Below are 19638 nucleotides of genomic sequence, written 5' to 3'. Positions count from 1 at the left end.
TTGACAGTTTCTTGAAACTATGACCCATGCATTTCACTTCTAGTTATTTATCCAAAAGAAATAAAAACAAGAACACTAAACACCTTAAATAAGAATTTTCTTAGTAGCTTTATTTGTAAGAGGGAAAATCTGGAAATAACCAACAATAGGTATCCATCAACAGAAGAATGGATAAACTGTGGCATATTAATAAAATATAATACTACTCAGCAATAAAAAGGAACAAACTATTGATACATGCAACAATAAAAATGCAGAGATATCACTGAAAACCATTTTGGTGAGAAATAAAATGGAACACAAGAAAGAACAGACCATCTGATTCCATTATTATGAAGCTCTAGAGTAGGCAATACACATCTATGATGACAGAAATAATATCTGGAAGCAGAAGGTGTAGAGGATTGACTGGAAGGGGCGTAAAGAACAATCTTGAAAGGGTGTGTGTTACATGGCTGTATGCATTTTTCAAAACTCATTGATCTATAGACTTATCTGTGCATCTTACCATATTTATATCTCATTAAAATAAATTATTGGAAAGAAAACGACATCATAAAAACCTATGAAAATAAACAAATAGTACTAGTTTTAGATTAGATTTTGGCTCTAAAGTGAAATTAATCCTTGGAGACTTCATTGGCCATTGTCAAAGTGACCAGCATGATTGTAAACATGAATTGTAATTGCTTCCTTATTCCTGTTAGGTGACATGATTCTTAGGTGGAAGTCCTCAAGAAAGCAGGATAAGAGAGTAGACATATTCCATGTGCCCATTTTTATTTTTACAAATAAATCAACTCAGATACTGTTTCATTAGCATTATGCTTTTCTATACTCATAATGTTCAGGCAATTAAATATTGAAAAGATTGATAAATGATGATTTATTTGAGCCATTACAATGACAGAATTATCTAGACAAACTATGAAGTGACCTTTCTGTTTAAAGCCTGTCTGTTATAAGATTCATCAGTTTTCTCACTTAATCTGTCACTCACTTGGTGTAATTGGTAAATAATTTATAATACCTTTCTTGTAATTCATCTTATCACTGTTTCATTGGTTTTCAACTTTATATCTTAATTATATTAACCCATTAAGCGTTAAACTTCTAAATATCTACCAGTACTGATCAACTGTTGTAGATAGTGAGATATGCAGTAATTATTAAATTTATTAGTTTAAATGTAATTGGTTCATAAACATATAACTATGTGGCAGTCTGATGACTGAGAGATGTGATTAGTGTATTTTACATAGATTGTTTGAAATATTGAGATAAGCTAGTTGTGTTTTGCTTATGATACCTGGGAGCCAACAACAGACTTTGCTATATGGGAGATAAACTTATAGATGAGATGAAAATCTGCTGTATTTTAAGTGGTCCATTAAATCCACCACTAGACTGCAAATTGAAATAGCATCAGTGAGCAACCCCCTGAAGTAAAATGATCTGAAATCTATAATAGCAAAAGTAACAGGTTTCTGTCATTAATAAATGCATAATAAAGGCATGGGAAGGTAAAGTTATAGCAGTGGAGGTAAACTACAGGAAAATTTGTTCTTATAGGTGCTTGACCTACCATTTTACAAAGAACATGATTCAAAGTGATCGTATTTCAAGCTCCAGGAGAGTCCATAAAACATTACTTTCACCTCTTAAAACATACAGTTATGTAAGTTTTCTTTGTTATTATTTTTATTTCTGTCTATAAGTAGAGTGCTTGTATCCAAGAGTGCTATCAATACACAATAGGGAAAAATAAAACTCTTGCTTTTATCTGCTTGCTCAAGTTATCCCTATTTACAGTTATATTTTAATATATGTTTCCAGTATGTACCTAGAATTTTCGATGAAGGATGAAGCAAATACAAAACAAAACAAAAAAACCCAAACCCCAAACTATATTTATATACATACATACATACATACAAACAAACTAATGCAAGTGCATATCCATACACATATTCTCAGACATGTATTAGTTTGTCTCCTGAGGAGGGACTTATTTTTCCTCTGCATGAAAAATATATTCACTTAATGATTACTGAGGAGCAGTGGAGAAAATTACTTATAGAGAACCAAGATGCTTTCCTAGAGGGCAAGAACAAAGACATTATTACCTTTCTCCTGAAATGTTTATTTCTTTAAGCATGTGAGTATGAACCATACTGCTCAGTAATGAGTCCCCTGATAGAAAAATCACGATATAAAAACAAATGAAACCCATGGACTTGATCTTGCAGAAACAGACTAACAGTTGTGAGTATGAATCTACATCTACGACATGGTCGACACTAGGATCTAACATAGTCCATGCCTTCCTGTGGGAGTTTAAACTTAAATAGAAGTAGGTTGAAATGTCAGGCCAAGTGTTATATGAACATTCTCACCTAATCATACCACTCTATGACTGGTAAGGAGAATTTTTTTCTTTCTTTTACACTTTGACAAACTATAGAGGTGGTGATCATTTACAGTAATTGTTTGTGACTAGAGGAGACTGCTGCAGCCTCATTGGATGAGAAACAGTGTGTGCTACAGGTGACAGAGGTAGCAGTGGTCATCAGTGAAGCATTTCTTGAGACTTCTGCTTAGCTGTCTCCAAGTCAGGGGGCACAGCACAATTGGTGGTTGTGAAATACTCCAGGCTCAAAACAGGAACAAGCATGACTGATTTTTTGAATAGGAGTCAGGATTCAGGTGTCTCCTTGAATTGTCATAGCAAGCAGAAAGTCAGGCAGGAGAGGAGAACATTATAGGATAAGTGAGACTGAAAACCATCTGTAAAATACTTCGGAGCTCAAACTGGAAGAGTAGAATACATTCATTACTGATAAAGTTAGTAGAATCTTCCTAAGTTCCTACAGTGTATATTTAATTCATGAAACCTATCTTCTCCAAAAGATGGCTAAGAAGGCTCATATTAATTTTTTTTTGTAATTCAAAAAATCTACCTATTATAGAGCAGTGTAAACTTTGATATACTTGGCAACAATAACCAAATAAAGGGAAGCTGCCTTTCTAGAACAAAACCATTACTGGAGTATAGACTGGTAATAATACCACTAGGCACAGCTGAAATCCACAGATGTTTTATGTCCTCTACAACTAAGAATAATAAAGAAGGAGTTAAAAATGATTTTTTAAAGTTAACCTCAGGGCTTCCCTGGTGGCGCAGTGGTTGAGAGTCCGCCTGCCGATGCAAGGGACACGTGTTCGTGCCCCGGTCCAGGAAGATCCCACATGCCGCGGAGTGGCTGGGCCCGTGAGCCATGGCCACTGAGCCTGCGCATCCGGAGCCTGTGCTCCGCAACGGGAGAGGCCACAACAGTGAGAGGACCACGTAACGCAAAAAAAAAAAAAAAAAAAAAAAGTTAACCTCAAAGTCACCGGAAATGAATAAGCTGTTATGCTTAATTAGGCAAAAACTCTTGCCATAAAATGCCTATCTTCCTTTAGCTACATGATGTGTGTGCTAATTAATAATCAAAGTACAGCCTGAAGGAAGTTTGGTACAATAATTTGTTCAAGTAAAAGTGGAATTTGAAATGTGCTGTCAGTTCTAATTGAGTTATGACAAAATCCCCAGGATGAAGATTTTTTTAAAATAGCAGTTCAAATTTAAAAGAAATCTTTTAACAAGAAAGTAAAACTGTCTAGAGAGTAGCTTTATAAAATATATACTAGAACTTCTAACTTATTGTGATCAACAGGAACTTATTATTTTTCAGGAAAATCATTATGAATTAATGACAGCAAATAGAATGACGTTGGCTGAAGAGCCATAGCAGCACAGTAATCACTCATTTGGAGTGTCTCTCTTTCCCTCAAGGGGCAGATAAGTTGGAATACTTTTGGCACAGAGCATTGTCTGAGATGCTATCAACAGTTACCTTTGATTCAAATTCATAAATATTATTTTGTGCTCAGATTGTCCTGAGTGATGTAATGAGGAATTTTAGGAAAGAGTATAATATGTTGTCCATTCAAGAAAATTATTTTCTTCTTAAGAAAAAGCACCTTCAAATATAAACCATTTGCTAATAATGGAAAAACACAATACGTGTCTAACCATACCACAGTATGGTTAGAATTATTAGAGTACATTAGAGTTTTTGGTGGTATCATAATCAATTAGGTGAGACATTAATGAGGCCTGGAAAGATGGAAATTACTCATATACCAGAAAAGTGGTGCATATGTGAAACAGTGGGTGAAACATTGACCGTAAAGAAGAAAATGGGTAAAGTGTGTGAGATAACTCTCTGGACTTGATGAACCCGTTTAATTAGGAAAAATGAGAAATAATTTTGAAAGGATATTTTGAAATTCTTTCAGAGCCTATCTCAGCAACTTCTAATGGGGGAGCTTCTGAAAAGTGCATGTGCATAAAATAGCAATAATTTTTATTCATTTATTTATATTACTTTAATAAAGCTAATTATTAAACATAGTCTCCAATATGGATCTTAATGAAGCTCATCTCCTGGTATTCATATTCCTCTATAATCCTCTCCCAAATCAAATAGGGTCAACCTGTGTAATCCATAGAGTATTGCAAAAATGATGTGCGATTCTGAGACCAGATAATCAAAACCCTTATGCTACCTTGTGTTCTAAGGAATCACTCACTGTGGAGATATCATGAGGACACTCAACAGCCTTATGCAGAGGCCCATATGACATGGAACTCCTACCATATGCTAAGAGTCACTAAGGAAGTGAGGTTTCCTCTTAATAGCCATATGTGAAAACCCCCTTGGACAAAGGTTCTTTAGCTTTGTCAAGCCCTGAGTTGACTGCAGTCCCAGCTGACATCTAGATTGCAATCACCTATGAGATAGAACCACCCAGCTAAGTCAACTCCCAAATACCTGACCCTCAGAAATGGTGAGATAATAAATGTTTAAGCTGCTCAATTGTGGGGTAATTTCTTATGCAGCAATAGGTAACAAATGAAAAAACCTTTGTCTTAAACATTAGTGACAAATGAATGCAAAAAGGAAATAAGGAAGTGCCAACCCTCTATGTCTAGTATACTAAATATTCTAAATACTTGCTGATAATTGATGACTTTTTTCCTCATTAAAATATTTATTCTAAGGGCTAATGAATTTAGGCAATTACATGTGTTTCCCTTGTATAGATTCAGTGAGAGATTAAACAAGGAGTTATTAAGAAAAGTTATCTAATGTTAAAATCAGAGATACCAATTATCCAATATTAATATGGTCAGCATATTCCCAGAGCACCTGAACAACTCCTTTATGCTATCTTGACTATCTTGGCTAAGTCAAGGTTTGTTGATCTTAGGTAAATGCTAACCTGATGCTTTAAACCAGGGGTCCCCAATCCCCAGGCCTCAGACTGGTACCCGTCTGAGGCTTATTAGGAACCGGGCTGCACAGCAGGAGGTGAGCGGCGAGAAGAGCAAGGGGAGCTTCATCTGCAGCTCCCCATTGCTCGCATTACCGCCTGAGCTATCCCTCTCCCCTCCCTCCCCGCCTCCCCTGGCCCCCGCCCACCCCCGTCAGTGGAAAAATCGTCTTCCATGAAACCAGCCCCTGGCTGCAAAAAGGTTGGGGACTGCTGCTTTAAACAACTCTAATATTCAACTAATATTAATTGTCACATTTGAAGAAATATGAATATTCTTTATTCTGAGACAGAATAATGTGCTGCTTGAGCAGGTGGTAAAATTCTGGAGGGGATGAAAATATGCTTAACTCAGAAACTATTTTACTTATTAAAATTCTTCTTCACTGACATTTATTGTAATTTCATCAGAATAACTACAGTGCTGACAAGTTTTAAATAGCATGGAATCCGCTATTAGAGGTTTTGAAATTCTGAATGCAAAATTAAAACATTTCAAGTTTTACAGAGAGTTTTCATGTTTTACTTCAAAGTCTTATTCATTTAATCAACCTGATTCTTAGTTGTGAGGGAGGAGAGCCACTTTCAATTATACATTAATTTTTATTATGTGCTTTCACATAGAAGGATGATAAGAAGAGAAGTAAAATAATCTCCCTCTAAATATGGAGAGAATGGGCATTCTTCCTGTCTTTCAAAGAAAAGGTAATTCTCCAAGACAGATTATGAGTGCTGTCGGCATCACTTTTTCTAATACTTCACAGCTTCTCACATTCCATATCAAAATAGGCTTAGTTATTTTTTTGAGTGGGTTCAGTTATATTCATTTATTTCATATCCTTTCTATAAGAGAAATTAGAGGTAACTAATATTTTAGAATTCACAGTATCCTATCTTTCAAGTGTAAAAATGAAAATTAGTGGCAAGAAATTATTCCTATTCCATCCTTTTCTAGCCAGCATTTTTTCCCCAAGAGCTTCCTAGTTAAGTGCCTGGTTGCATAAAACTATAAAATTTAACAATCAATGCTAAAGTAGAAATTAACACATTTAGAGCCTATAAACACGTAGAGTCATGAGAAAGAATTGGTCTATCTACATTTAATATGTTTTTTGTGTGTGGGGGGGATCTTAGTTCCCCGACCAGGGATCTAACCCGTGCCCCCTGCATTGGAAGCGCAGAGTCTTAACCACTGGACAGCCACGGAAGTCTCTAATATGTTTAAATGAGATATCCTTATGAGTTGATGAGTTAATATATACGTATCCCATTTAGAATTTGGTATATATTTCAATTTTTAATTTAATTTATCTTTGCATTGTGGGTAAATGCATATAAAATAAGGCAGAAATTATAATACAAGTGTCTATAATAGCTTTTATAGAAAATTTAGGAATATAAGCAAAATTAAATTAATTGTTAGGCATATGCAATTTTTCTCTCAATATGTTGGATTACATATGCATCAATGGATTGGGCTAAGAGAAAAATGTAGATCTCATATTCATGCACTAAAGAATAATAGAAAAACTGCTACTTGAATCAAGTCATTGCCCTACTGACACATAACATGGAGAGAAGACCTTTGAAAAGAACATGTAAAATTCACTGGAAAACAACAAAATTTAATCAGAGATGAAAATATTATGGAAATCAAATCATTATAAATTTTAAAATACTACAAACTCTTTGCATTCTTGATCAATATATCTTTTAGTAAAGCTTTCATGTAATTATAATGTAATATAATTGTATCCTTACAACAATTAGAAAATGTGTTCATTTCTTAAAGTTTTTTTGTGTATTGTATATATGTATTTGTATTCTTCAACAAGAAATCCAGAAACTGGCATCAATAGAAATGAAATATAGGGTCATCTGAGCTCTCCGAAATGAACACAAGTATCATTTATATGGCGATAGTTTGACAAGAGAGAAGAAATGCATGAGGGAGCAATAAAATATCTTTTAAATACAGAGACTAATGAATTGCTTTATTGGTTACATGTATACTAAATGATGGGATAAAATGCTACATCTCTTATTTAAATTGGTCAGTTCACAGAATATGTAGAAAATTATTTTTTTATATTTTTAATGCTTTCATATAGTTAAAAAGGTAGAGGATGAGAGTACTAAATTTTTTACAGTGGAAACAAAATCAGTCATTATTGAAAGGCAATTTCATCCCATAAAGTTAATTTCAGTCACAAGGGGAGACAGAGAGGAGAGAGAATGCTATCATTAAATAAATGACAACACTGTAGTAGGTTCCAAACTCAATGTCTTCAATATTCTGAACCATCGTTCAATTACATGATACACTAGCAATATAAAAAGTAACCTAATTACTCTTGTATTTATTTTGTCTCAGAACCAAATTTTATCTGAGAAAAAGAAAGTTGAAAACTAGAATTTGGGCTGAGAGTTCAGGATAATTTCTATTTATTACAATGCAATTGACATAAAGTGGTAAATTATTAGACATTTTGTTATCTGCTTTACTTTTAGAAATTAAAAGGTTACCACCTACAATGCTATTAAAGTTTCAGTATTTGTCATCTACTCATTAGAAAGTAAACACACATTTTAAGGTTATTTTAGTTCTAAAGAGGTGAAATACAAGCTGCTGATGCATTCGATAAGGCGCAGTTTCTTTTTCATAAGCATTTTTTACTTAGAAGTACTCTTTAGTTTCTAGTTCATTTTTACAGAAAGAAAATAAAGCAAAAAAGAACAATAAAAATTATAACCTCACTGATTCACAATATTGCTTATATTTTGGTTAGAAGAATGAAACACGTTCTATGATACAAATGATCCTTCTATCATAGTTCAATAATGGCAAGTTTATTTGAAGTAAATTATTTTTAGGTTATGTTGTTTCATGAAAAATTCAAGAATACTCTTTTCTTGGTCAAACCTAATCAGAATTACATCTGGAAAAGAATTATATAAATGATGTAACCCCTGATTTATAATAATACACTGAGGTATTTATCAAGAAAAATCATATAATGGTAGAATATTTAATTTAGAAGGCATCATAATACAAAATACCTATTAATTCATGACCCAATATAGGTATACTCACTATCCTGCAAATGGAAGAGAGTCCTCTATCTACTGCTAGAAAAATCTCTGGTAATCAAGAACATATTATGATACAAGTCCAGTGTCCAGCGGTTAGGTTCATAGTTTAACTTGAACCAAAGTCTGCCTTTACCTAACTCCCAGATTTAGACTTAAGTATTATTTCTAGAAGAATATTAAATCTACTATCTCCTTTGTATACCATTTCTTTTAATAGTTGAGTGTACTCATCTTCATTTAATGCATCTAGCTCATGAATTACTTTTAAATAACCTGATTTCTGAGCTCCCTCACTTTGTTTTCATGTTTACCTTCATTCTAATTTGTAAATGTTTTTAATATGAGACATTTAAAAATGTTTATTTCACCTAACAAGATTTTTAATATATTACTCTATGCTTTGTAGTAGACTTTAGAGATTGTAATCCAAAATTGTCTTGAATTTGGTCTTTCACACAATTATTTGGTATTATTAATAAATTGATTTATTAAGTCACTCAATAATTCAGACCTCCAAAGTTACTACCACAAATTATTTAAAATGTTACTATGATGCAATATGCTACTTAAGTTTATTATAAAATTGTAACAACATATTTTTGTATCTAAGAATTTCTTTTATTATCAGTTTGTAAGGATACATATTAAGAAATATAGGTATGAATCTGGTGATGTCATCACAATGGCTGAATAAGACTCTGTTGCATGTACTCCTCCCCAACAACAATAATTTGACATACATTCACAAAAGCTTCCTGGGAGCTTTGGAGTCCAGGTAGACTTGTGAAACCTCAGTGTAGAGACCAAGACTGTGGAGGGACATTTTGAGAAGTCAGGCTTACAGCCAAATGTCTGGCTTGCCCACCCATGGTCCTGGCTACAGAAATGGAAACTTCTCCATATCTCTGTGGACTGCCACAGCCCCATTTGGCTTTGGGTCTAACACCAGTACCACATACTAAAGATCTATGAGGAGTCATGCCGACTGCGTGTTGGGCAGTCGAGACTGAATGTGGAATGGTTATGATCTTTTCAGGTTCTTCAACAGTTACATATGAACAATATTTTCAAACATGCAAGGTTCCAAATAATTGGATTTTTTTAATACTTACAGTACCCTTACTTAGGTACTGTGAGGGGAGAGCAGGATGATATATGGGGATGGGGAGGATGGTGCTTTCTGAGCCCCACTAGGCAATTGATCCGTCCTCAACCCCCAGCAGCTAGATATTTTGGAACTGAAGCAGCTGAATTTCATGATGGGGAGACCACTGGCCTCTTGGTACTTCACAAGCCTCTCAGCTTCCTGGAGCACAGGTGCTACCAAGGACCAGAATAATGGAGAAATTTCCAAAAATTCACTGGCCAAACATTAATTCTCAGGAGCTACTTTCCTGTGCAGTGATAAAAATTATTAGCAAGCCAAAACAAATACAAGCAGAGCTATTAAGGGCTCACTTATACTATTCAAGAATGAACTTGGATAGTCCTGCCAAGTTAGAAACACATCCAGATACTTCTGGTTGAGGAGAAAGGGAATATGGAATGGATAGTAGAAGTTATAAATAGTAGGAGATATAAATACCTTATGAACAATTATAGAAATGAGGAATATAGCAAATATGCTTTGTTATATACATATTTGTGTTCATTAACCCTTTTACCCTGTCCTCTGTCTCTACTATTTTTTGTAAAAGGTATTAGGAATGGTTGGTTATTAGAGTACACAATATTCAAGTGAGATTATGGCTGCACTAAAGAAGAATTACATCATCCCAAAATGGATTCAAGTTACAGGAATTGTGAGGCGCTATATTGATGAGTGAAACTGTGTCATTCCTCTTTGGGGAAAAGGTGTGTCTTCATTTGTAAAAGGGATATTTAGATCTTATTAGGCAGACATAAGATGCTGTGGTGTAGGAGGATGGATAAGAACGAAACCAGTCTAAGAGGTGAATAGTACCAGAGAGTCTGTTGATATTTCACCACAATTATTATTTCTTTCTAGGCCCTCCCCAGTGTCACAGCAGTTGGAAGATTAGAAACTAAATTTTTTGCCAGAATATTTACAGTTTAGGACTTACCATCAAGAAGAACATGTGGAATGTAGTGGGTAAAGAAGAGACCATTATAGCTCCAGCAGTGCTAGTCAGGCAAATGGGCTTCCACACATGGAAAAAGTAGGGTTTTATCTTCCTGTGAACTACACATTTTTGTGCTATACGCAGCTGGGATCATTGAACGCAACTTTCAGCAATTCCATACCTTCTGAATTCCTGAATACTAGCAAATGTGTCTCTAAACTTTATTCCTCCAGCTCTTTCAACTGTTTTTTAAGCCTCTAATTCATGATATGGAACCTCCTTCTGCTTAATATGCCTAGATTATTTTCTGTTTTCCTGAAGAAAACTCAGTGATACTGGAAATCCAGTATTACTTGAGGAAAGTTCCCTTCCTATTTTGCTCCCCTCTACAAATCCTTAGGATTGTTTACTGGACACTGAAAGCCTGCAGAAAAATTTACCTGGCTTTGTAGAAGCTTTTAGCCTTGTTCCCCATTCTGTATATTGCTCAGAATTTAGCACTATTCTGTGAAAAAACTGACCATACATTTCAGGCACTTGCATTTTCCTGGTTTTTCAAAAGAATCACTAAAAGCTCTATTGGTCTTTCTTTTCTCTGTCAGAGGCCCAGAATCTTCACCCAGAATCAGCAAATGTACTAAGGGGAAAAGTATGCTGGTAATTTTCTGCTCACCTAAGAATGTTTTTGTTTCTCTGGATTTTTTTAATCTGGTTCCCATTCCTTCCGTAGTTCTCAGAAGCCTTTGAAAGCTCTGCTTATGTTCTGTAATGTAGCTATCTTTTTCCCCTGCCACAGGAGCACTGGCAAACAACTGAACTGCCTTACAATGTAGTGAACTTTCTGTTACCAGGAATGCTAAATTGCAAACTGGATAAACATGTAAGACATTTGACATGGAGGAATGGGATTATGATCTTGATTATGGAGAGTTAATCTACTCTAAACTTGGTGTGTGTTTTCAAGGTTTCAAATCTGTGACTCTGTGACCATATTTCTAAAGTAATAACTATATTGCTACAAGTTATTAGCAGCATTGCATATCACATATGTGTGTTTGTGTATTTACATGTAATAGAGTTGAATTAATTTAATCTTGCTGGTGTTATTTTCTCTTCTTATAAATTAATTATACAAATCTTGCAAGAAAATCAAAGATGTGTGCACAGGATATTACATGTTTGGAAATCAAGACAGCACATGTTGATTTGAGAAGGTGGTGGTCTTAAATTTGAGCTTGCATCAGAATCGTCTGGGGGGATTGTTAAAACATAGATGGCTAAACCCACCCTAGAGTTTCTGAATCAGTACATCTGGAGTGGGGTCTGAAAAGTTGCACTTCTAACAAGTTCTCACATTAATGCTGCTACTGGGGAACACAGTTTGAGAATCACTGGTATCAAAACATAAAACAATTGCATTTCTTTTATTTTGTGCTTTATGTAAACCTGAAATGTGAAAAGTGCAAGTGAGGGCAGAATGACCCCCATAGCTTACAGTTCTGCTCTATAATTTCCACTTACAAATGGCCTGTCAAGTTGGTTCTATGATCAGCTATTTAAATGTTGACGAGACATTTTTTCCCTCACTGCTGTTCTCAGCTATGCCAGCTTGGCATTGTAAGCAAATCATTTTGTCAGTCTACATGCAACACACATTACTTTATTTTTCTCCCCGTCACTGTATCTTCCTCCAATAATTTACTCTAAAACTTGCTGCTTACCTCTGACAAGAATAGTGGCAGCTCAGGTCATCCATCAAACCGGAGCTCTGTGTCAGCACCTTCTCAAATGATATAAGGTGATTCTTATATGACATAACCATCAGAACGCCACAAAAAAGAAGTCACAGTTGTCAACTTGGGTCATAAACCACAGGAAATCTCAATGAGCCTTCTAGTACCTGCCAAGACTAGTATTAAAGAGACAGGAAGATGGAAAGATAACATGGCTACAAATGGCAGGTAAATATGTCTTTCAATATTAAAATGCATATATTACAGCATCTATATTATGGCCACTGTTGTTACAATTATGTCCCCATTTTCCTGATTTCTAGAAGTGAAATTTACATAAGACATAATATTCTCAGAGATAATTCACATGTGGAAAATACATTTTTAAATTACAACTACTCATTTAAGCTTAAAGGGTTTAATTAATTTCGGTAGATAAAGGTAATAAAGATGTGATTGTTTTGGGCTCATTGCTCAGGTACATATATTCCTGACTAGAAAACAGCCTTTGTTTTGAATTTTCCGCCTCAATTATATTTGATAAATTTTATTAGTCAAGTTTTATTTAGTTGTAATTGATAATTAAAAGAGAATAAGATATTTATCTGTGTTTTCTTCCTTTACATTTACCTTTACTTTTTTTTTTTTTAATTTGGCATTATTTCCAAACTAGTTAAAGAGAAAAAAAAATCTTGGGGTTTCTGTGTTTGATTCCATGGAGGACACGTTTGCCCATGCTTTGTAAACATGAGGAACATGTTTTCCAAACTCAGTGCATAGATACTATGAAAAAAGAAAGAAAGGAAGGAAGGGAGGGAGTGAGGAAGAAAAAGAGAGAGAGGGAGGGAGGTAGGAAGAAAGAAAGAAAAGGGGAGGGAAGGGGAGGGGAGAGGAGGGGGTTAGAAGGAAAGGGAAGGAAGGAGAGAGGGAGGAAGGAAGGAGGAAAGAAAGAAAGGAGGAAAGGAAGGAAGGAAAGGTGGAAGGAAGGAAGGACATGAGGGAGAGAGGGAGGGAGGAAGGAAGGAAAGAAAAAAGAAAAGAAAAGAAAAATAACAAAAACTCCCTTGACAAAAAATAGTTCTGGGCAACATATGAATTATTAAAGTTGCAGAGTGAAACAGATATGAAATGCAATTTTAATGTAAAAATAAGACTCCTTCAGAGATTTCTCCATATTATCATAATGCACAAGGAAAAGGGGGCGAGGAGGAGAGGGAAGCATGGGAAGGAAGGAGGGAGGGAGGAAGGAAAAGAAAGAAAAGAAAAATAGAAAAAACTCCCCATGACAAAAATAGTGTTGGGCAACATATGAATTATTAACGTTGAAGAGAGTGAAACACTTAGATTTGAAATTCAATTTTATTGTAAAAGTAGACTCCCGAGATTTCTCCATATTATTATAATGATCAAATTTAGATTGAACCTCTTTGTCTCGTAACCTTTCTGTAATTTTAATTTCTTTGCCATGTTTGCTATAAAGGCTGTACAATTATCTGAACATATTTTCAGGGTTTCCAATATATTTTGTTGGTGTTTGTTTTCCAATATTTTTTCATCATGGTTTTAATCTCAAAAGGCTCTTTCATATCCTTTATACTCTACATGGCATAATTTTTTTTATTTTAAGGATGTAATTCCTCTCAGATATTTTTAGCATATTTGTTAGGGGTTTTTATTTGTATTGTTCTCTTTTTCTTCATTTCCTACAACGCTTATTAAATCACTTATGTTCTTTATTTTTGAAATTATCTTCCTTTTGATATGTTTTTCTTACACAAGCCTAATTATTATCATCGATATTTATATTTAAAAGAGAGGAAATGGATAATTGGCTGGGTTTCCTGTGCTGTCCGATTAGTAGGATTGTTTCTTGATATATTTTTCCATAGGTGGTGCATCAAGAGAAGTAAGCTAAATTATGCTGTAGTGACAAGCATTAATTTTAGTGGCTTGACACAAAGATTTATTCCTTGCACGTGTTAAATTTCCATCTGGAGTTTCTGTCTAAGGTTTGTTTTAAATTGTCCTCACTTTGGGACTAGTGCTGCCACAGCAGTTACTATTTGGATTTTTATTGGTCATCATGGCAGAAAGAAAGATAGCAGTAATGACTCCTCTGTCAACAGTTAAATGCTGCAATCTGGAAGTGGTGCTAATTGTCTAGAACCAGTGACGGGCCACATTCAACCACAAGAAGGCCACAAATTGCAATCCTATCATTTGCTCCTTTAAAGTCAGAGGATAAAGACAGAGATTTATAATAGTGATTAATCACTACTATAGGTCAGAATTTGACAAGGAGCTCAAGGAATGATAGAATGCGGTATGTTGCATTTAGTTGAGAGTCTTCAATTATGATGCTTTAGTTGAGAGGCTTCTGTAAGGAAGTCAACTTTCTAAGTGCTGGAATGAGGAAGGTTTTTCTCTAGGAGACAAAATCTACACTAGATCTTCAGCTTTCTCCAGATTCTTTAATCAATTGCACTAAAGAAAAATGCATTGCTAGTTTTCCTAAATGTCAATTCTCATTGTCTCGATTCTGTATAACGAATGAGTGGAAGAAAGGGATTGGAGATGAGCTCTGTTTTCATTCCTAACTTTTACGCTTGTACAATTTTGTACTTGATGAATCAGAGCCAAGACCACGTTAGGGTGTCAGTGCAAGGACTGCATTGCAATTTCTCCTGCACGTCATCATAGCTTACATTAAACAGTAACTTTCTATGAATTTCAGCCAATAAATATGCTCCATCTAACTTATCATTTGAAGAAATTCCCTGTTATAGGTTGATTCTTATCTATTTTTACATTTTAGTCTCAATAAGGTTTCAGGAAGGAGAGTCATATGTGTCCAGTATCTCTGTCTGAAAGGAGAAGCTAAAGTGTGGGATGTTTTTTTGGTTTGGCTTTGTTATTTAATTTTTAAATGAATATTTTATTTTAGAATAGTTTTATAAAAAATGTTATGAAGGCAGAGAGTTCTCATATACCCATACCCAGTTTCCCCATTAACATTTTATTTTAGTATAGTACATATATTTGTCACAATAGATGAACCAATATTAATATACTGTTGTTAACTAAAGTCCATACTTTAAGTAGATTTCCTTAGTTTTTAGCCCAATGTTCTTTTTTTCTGTTCTAGAATCCCATCCAGGATACCATGTTACATTTCGTTGTTTTGGCTCCTTGTGCTCCTGTTGGCTGTGACATTTTCTTAGATTTTCCTCGTTTTTGATGATCCTGGCAGTCTTGAGGAATGCTGGTCAGATATTTTGTAGGATGCCTCTCTCATTTTTTTTTTCTGTTTTTTCATGGTTAGACTGGGGTTTGTGAGAGGGATATCTCAGAGAAAAAGTGTCATCTTCACAATATATCAAGGGTACATATTATCAACATGCAGTCATTGTTGATGCTAACCTTGGTCACCTGACTAATATTGGTTAAGTTTCAACAGAGTAAAGTTACTTTTTTCCCCCTTTCCACACTGTACTCTTAGGAAGGAAGTCACTCTGCATAACCTACACTTAAGGAATGGGGAGTTAACCGTCACCATCATGAGGGTGAAGTAACTACATAAATTTAGAATTACTTTGCACAAAATATTTGTCAATCATTTATTTATTATGTAAGTGTGGACTTATAGGTATCAATTTATATTTTAGGTTATGATTCAATAATACTTTTAAAAATCAGATTTTTCCAGCTTTGGTTGATGGGAATTCTGTAGTTGGATCCTGGGTCCCTTTTATATATCCCTATCATTGTGTGTATATGTGTATCTCTGTGTGTGTGTGTGTTTTCTGTTTTTAACCTTGCTCTTATTTTCTGGTACTCTAAGGTGTCCCAGGTTCATCATGCATATTTATTACTCCATTCTGAGAATCAGCTATTTCTCCAAACAGCCTTGGCTCCTTTAATTGAAGAAAGGTATTAGAAATCAATATCTAGAAAATAGATGTGCTCATTATTACTGGGGCCATAGATTCTAGGCCCTCTTAACTGACAGATAAAAAATATATATGTGTATATACTGACCCATGAATGTACATATTATCTATCTATCTACGTAATAATTTGTGTATCCACCTGTATTGATATTAAACTAAACATGGGTTCATAATGATGTCTTGACCTCTAATCTCTTAACACATGTATCATACATGGCTTAGTCCCTTGTTTGTCTGTAACCCCAGACTCCAACAGTGATAAATTCTGATTCTTTTACTTAATGTTTCAATTCCAGAGTACATGAATAGTGTTTTCAGGATTGTTAACCCATACCCTCATGGAAAGCAATTTTATCAACTACCGAACAGTGCTTATGTGCAGTTTATTTTTCCTTTAGTTTTACAGACTAAATTTATTTTCAAAGTTACTTAGATTAGCATCTTTTTCTCTCCTTTCAGTGAGGTCATTTCATATATTTGTAAAAAAAATTCATTTGTTAAATCTGCATTCTGTCCTGTGATACTTCAATGCCCTAAATATTTTTTTTAATTTGCATATACTATGGTTTACTCTTGGTGCTGTAATGTTCTATGAATTTTGACAAATGTGTGATATAATTTGTCTATCATTAGTCTTATTTCTTGACTTTCTATTCTGTTCCATTGATCTAGGTATCTGTTATTTTGCTAATACAACTTAGTCTGTGTACTGTAACTTTAAAGTAAATCTTGAAATCTGGCATTGTGAGTCCTTCAACTATGTTATTTTTCAATATTAAGCTATTCTAGGTCTTTTGTCCTTCTTTGTACATTTTAGAACATTTTGTAGAGTTCTACAAAATAGGTCACTAGGATTTTAGTTGATATAGGATTCAATCTATTAATCAATTTCTAGAAGATTGACATCTTATAATATTGAGTCCTCCAGTGCATGAACATGGGATATTTCTCAATCTGTTTAGAATTCCTTATTACTTTAATCTGCATTTTGTAGATCTATCCTATATGTACTATTTTTTATATTTATATCTCAGTATTTTATTGGTAATTTTATATAGTATTTTTAAAAATTCTGTTGTTTAATACTGGTATATTTGAAAGGAAATGACTTTTGTATATTGGTTTTGCATGCTGTGACTTGCTATACTGACTTATTTTCCAGTATTTTTTGGGTAGATTCTTTGGGAGTTTTCTACATAGATGCTCATGTCATTTGCAAAACAAAATAAACCGAAACAATTATTTCTCTTTTTCCAGTTCGTATAGTTTCAAGGAATTGCAGTATGATGTTGATTAGTAATGATGAGAGAAAACATCCTTGCATTTTTTTCTGAATTTAGGAAAACTTCTCCAGTCTGTCAACTCAAACTGTAATGGTAGCTGTAAAATTTTAGTAGATGCCCTTTATCAAATTAAGGAAATTAACTTCTATTCCTATTTTGCAGAGAGTGTTTAACAGGAATAAGGATTGTATTTTGTCAAATGTTTTTTCAACCTCAATTAATATGTTCATATGAGTTTTATTCTTTAGCTTATTGACATACTGGGTTACATTTATTGCACTTTAAACATTGAAATTAATTGCATTAATGGGATAGATCTTGTTTGTAGTGTATAATAATTTTTGTATTAATTTTGCTAAACATATTGCAGCTTTGATTCTCTGCATTCATCTGTGTCTCTAGAGTTTGGGTAGTGATTTACAATCTCAGTTCTTGAATGGGTCTAAGAAAAGTCATTGATTTTTAGTGTTTCCCTCTTTTTCTCATTGTTAGGATGAAAATTATGACATCTAGGTCTTTACATGTTGGAGTTAAAACCAGTAACCTCCCCTTATGCCCCCCACAGATAAAAAGAAATTAGTATCTTAATCCTCACAAATTATTGAATAATTGCACCCCCCTAAAATGGTTTATGTGAAATTATTACAGATTAATAATATTTCCTCTTCCAGCTTCTCCATAGTCACAGGGTTAAAAAAACACAAAAGTTTTTTCTTTCTTTTTCTTCTTCCATATTGCTCACTTTTCTATACCTTTTGTTTTAAGTGAAAATATCTAAGCAAACAAACAAAAAAATCAGTTTGGGGCTTCCCTGGTGGTGCAGTGGTTGAGAGTCCACCTGCCGATGCAGGGGACACGGATTTGTGCCCCGGTCCGGGAAGATCCCACATGCTGCGGAGGGGCTGGGCCCATGAGCCATGGCCACTGAGCCTGCGCGTCCGGAGCCTGTGCTCCACAACGGGAGAGGCCACAACAGTGAGAGGCCCGCGTACTGCAAAAAAAAAAAATATCAGTTAAATATGGTCAAGAAAACCAATCAGTAGTGCCACCAGAAACAATGTATTATTGTCAAATTATAAGTAGGTCTCTAGACATAGAATTCTCTCCTCAGTTCATACTCAGCCATGTCATTTATTACATGTATAAGTGCTGATAATATTTGCCAGTGAAAGTAAATGAGAGATTATTCTAGCATATCTGCGTCAAATCTATCAATATATCATAAAATATATAGATAAGAAGGAATGATAAGTCTAAGATAACAAAATTAAATTTAGCTGGACTGTCCTATATAGTATTCCCTCCCAGTGACAGTTACTAACAGTGAAAGAAAAGAAAATCAAATTCAGTAACATTCAACAGGCTATTAAAGCATCTTCAGTTTCAATAAAATGTCCTTTGCATGCATCACTTCATAGAATTCTTAACTACATAAAAAATATAACAGTATAATTATTGTTTTAATATTATAAAGAACCTGAGGACCCAAGAGGTTACTTTTTGTGCCTCAAAGTCAAATAGGTAGTATTAGAAAAAATAATTGAATCTATGCCATTTGAACTCACTATGCAATAATATGTAAAAATGCAATTGTTTTGTGTCACATACTTATACAAAGCTGGGTTGCATTATTTATGATTGTGGTTAATAATTTTATAGTGCGTTTGGAGAATTTCAGTACACACAGAGTAATGTATACAGGATGAATAAATACTTGGAAAGACATCAAAAGGACAATGGTTGAGGATGCTCAGAAAAGAAGGTCATGATAACTCTCCTCATATGAAAAATAAATAGCCTTAGAAGAATATTAGTGATAGAGTGGGGTTTAGATCCTTAATTTTTTTTTGTATTTTCTTTGCATGTGTGATAGGGCTGTCCTTCCACTTCATTTTTGTTTCTTATAAGACATGAAATATCTGAATACATTTCTGTCTTTTTGCTGTTTTTTTGTTCATAGAATTCTATTTGGCCAGAGTTTCTGTCTAAGCAATGGAGTGTGCTCTTCCAAGGGGTGGGGGAGAGATGGTTAAAAATTAGAAATCTTATATCAGAAATAGATAAAGAAAGACATAAAATTTGGATTCTTAATTTTGCAGTAGTATAATAGTCT

This window comes from Delphinus delphis, chromosome 2, assembly GCF_949987515.2.
Source record: "Delphinus delphis chromosome 2, mDelDel1.2, whole genome shotgun sequence".
In the NCBI taxonomy this organism is placed as follows: domain Eukaryota; kingdom Metazoa; phylum Chordata; class Mammalia; order Artiodactyla; family Delphinidae; genus Delphinus; species Delphinus delphis.
Note: the sequence above shows the minus strand (reverse complement) of the source record.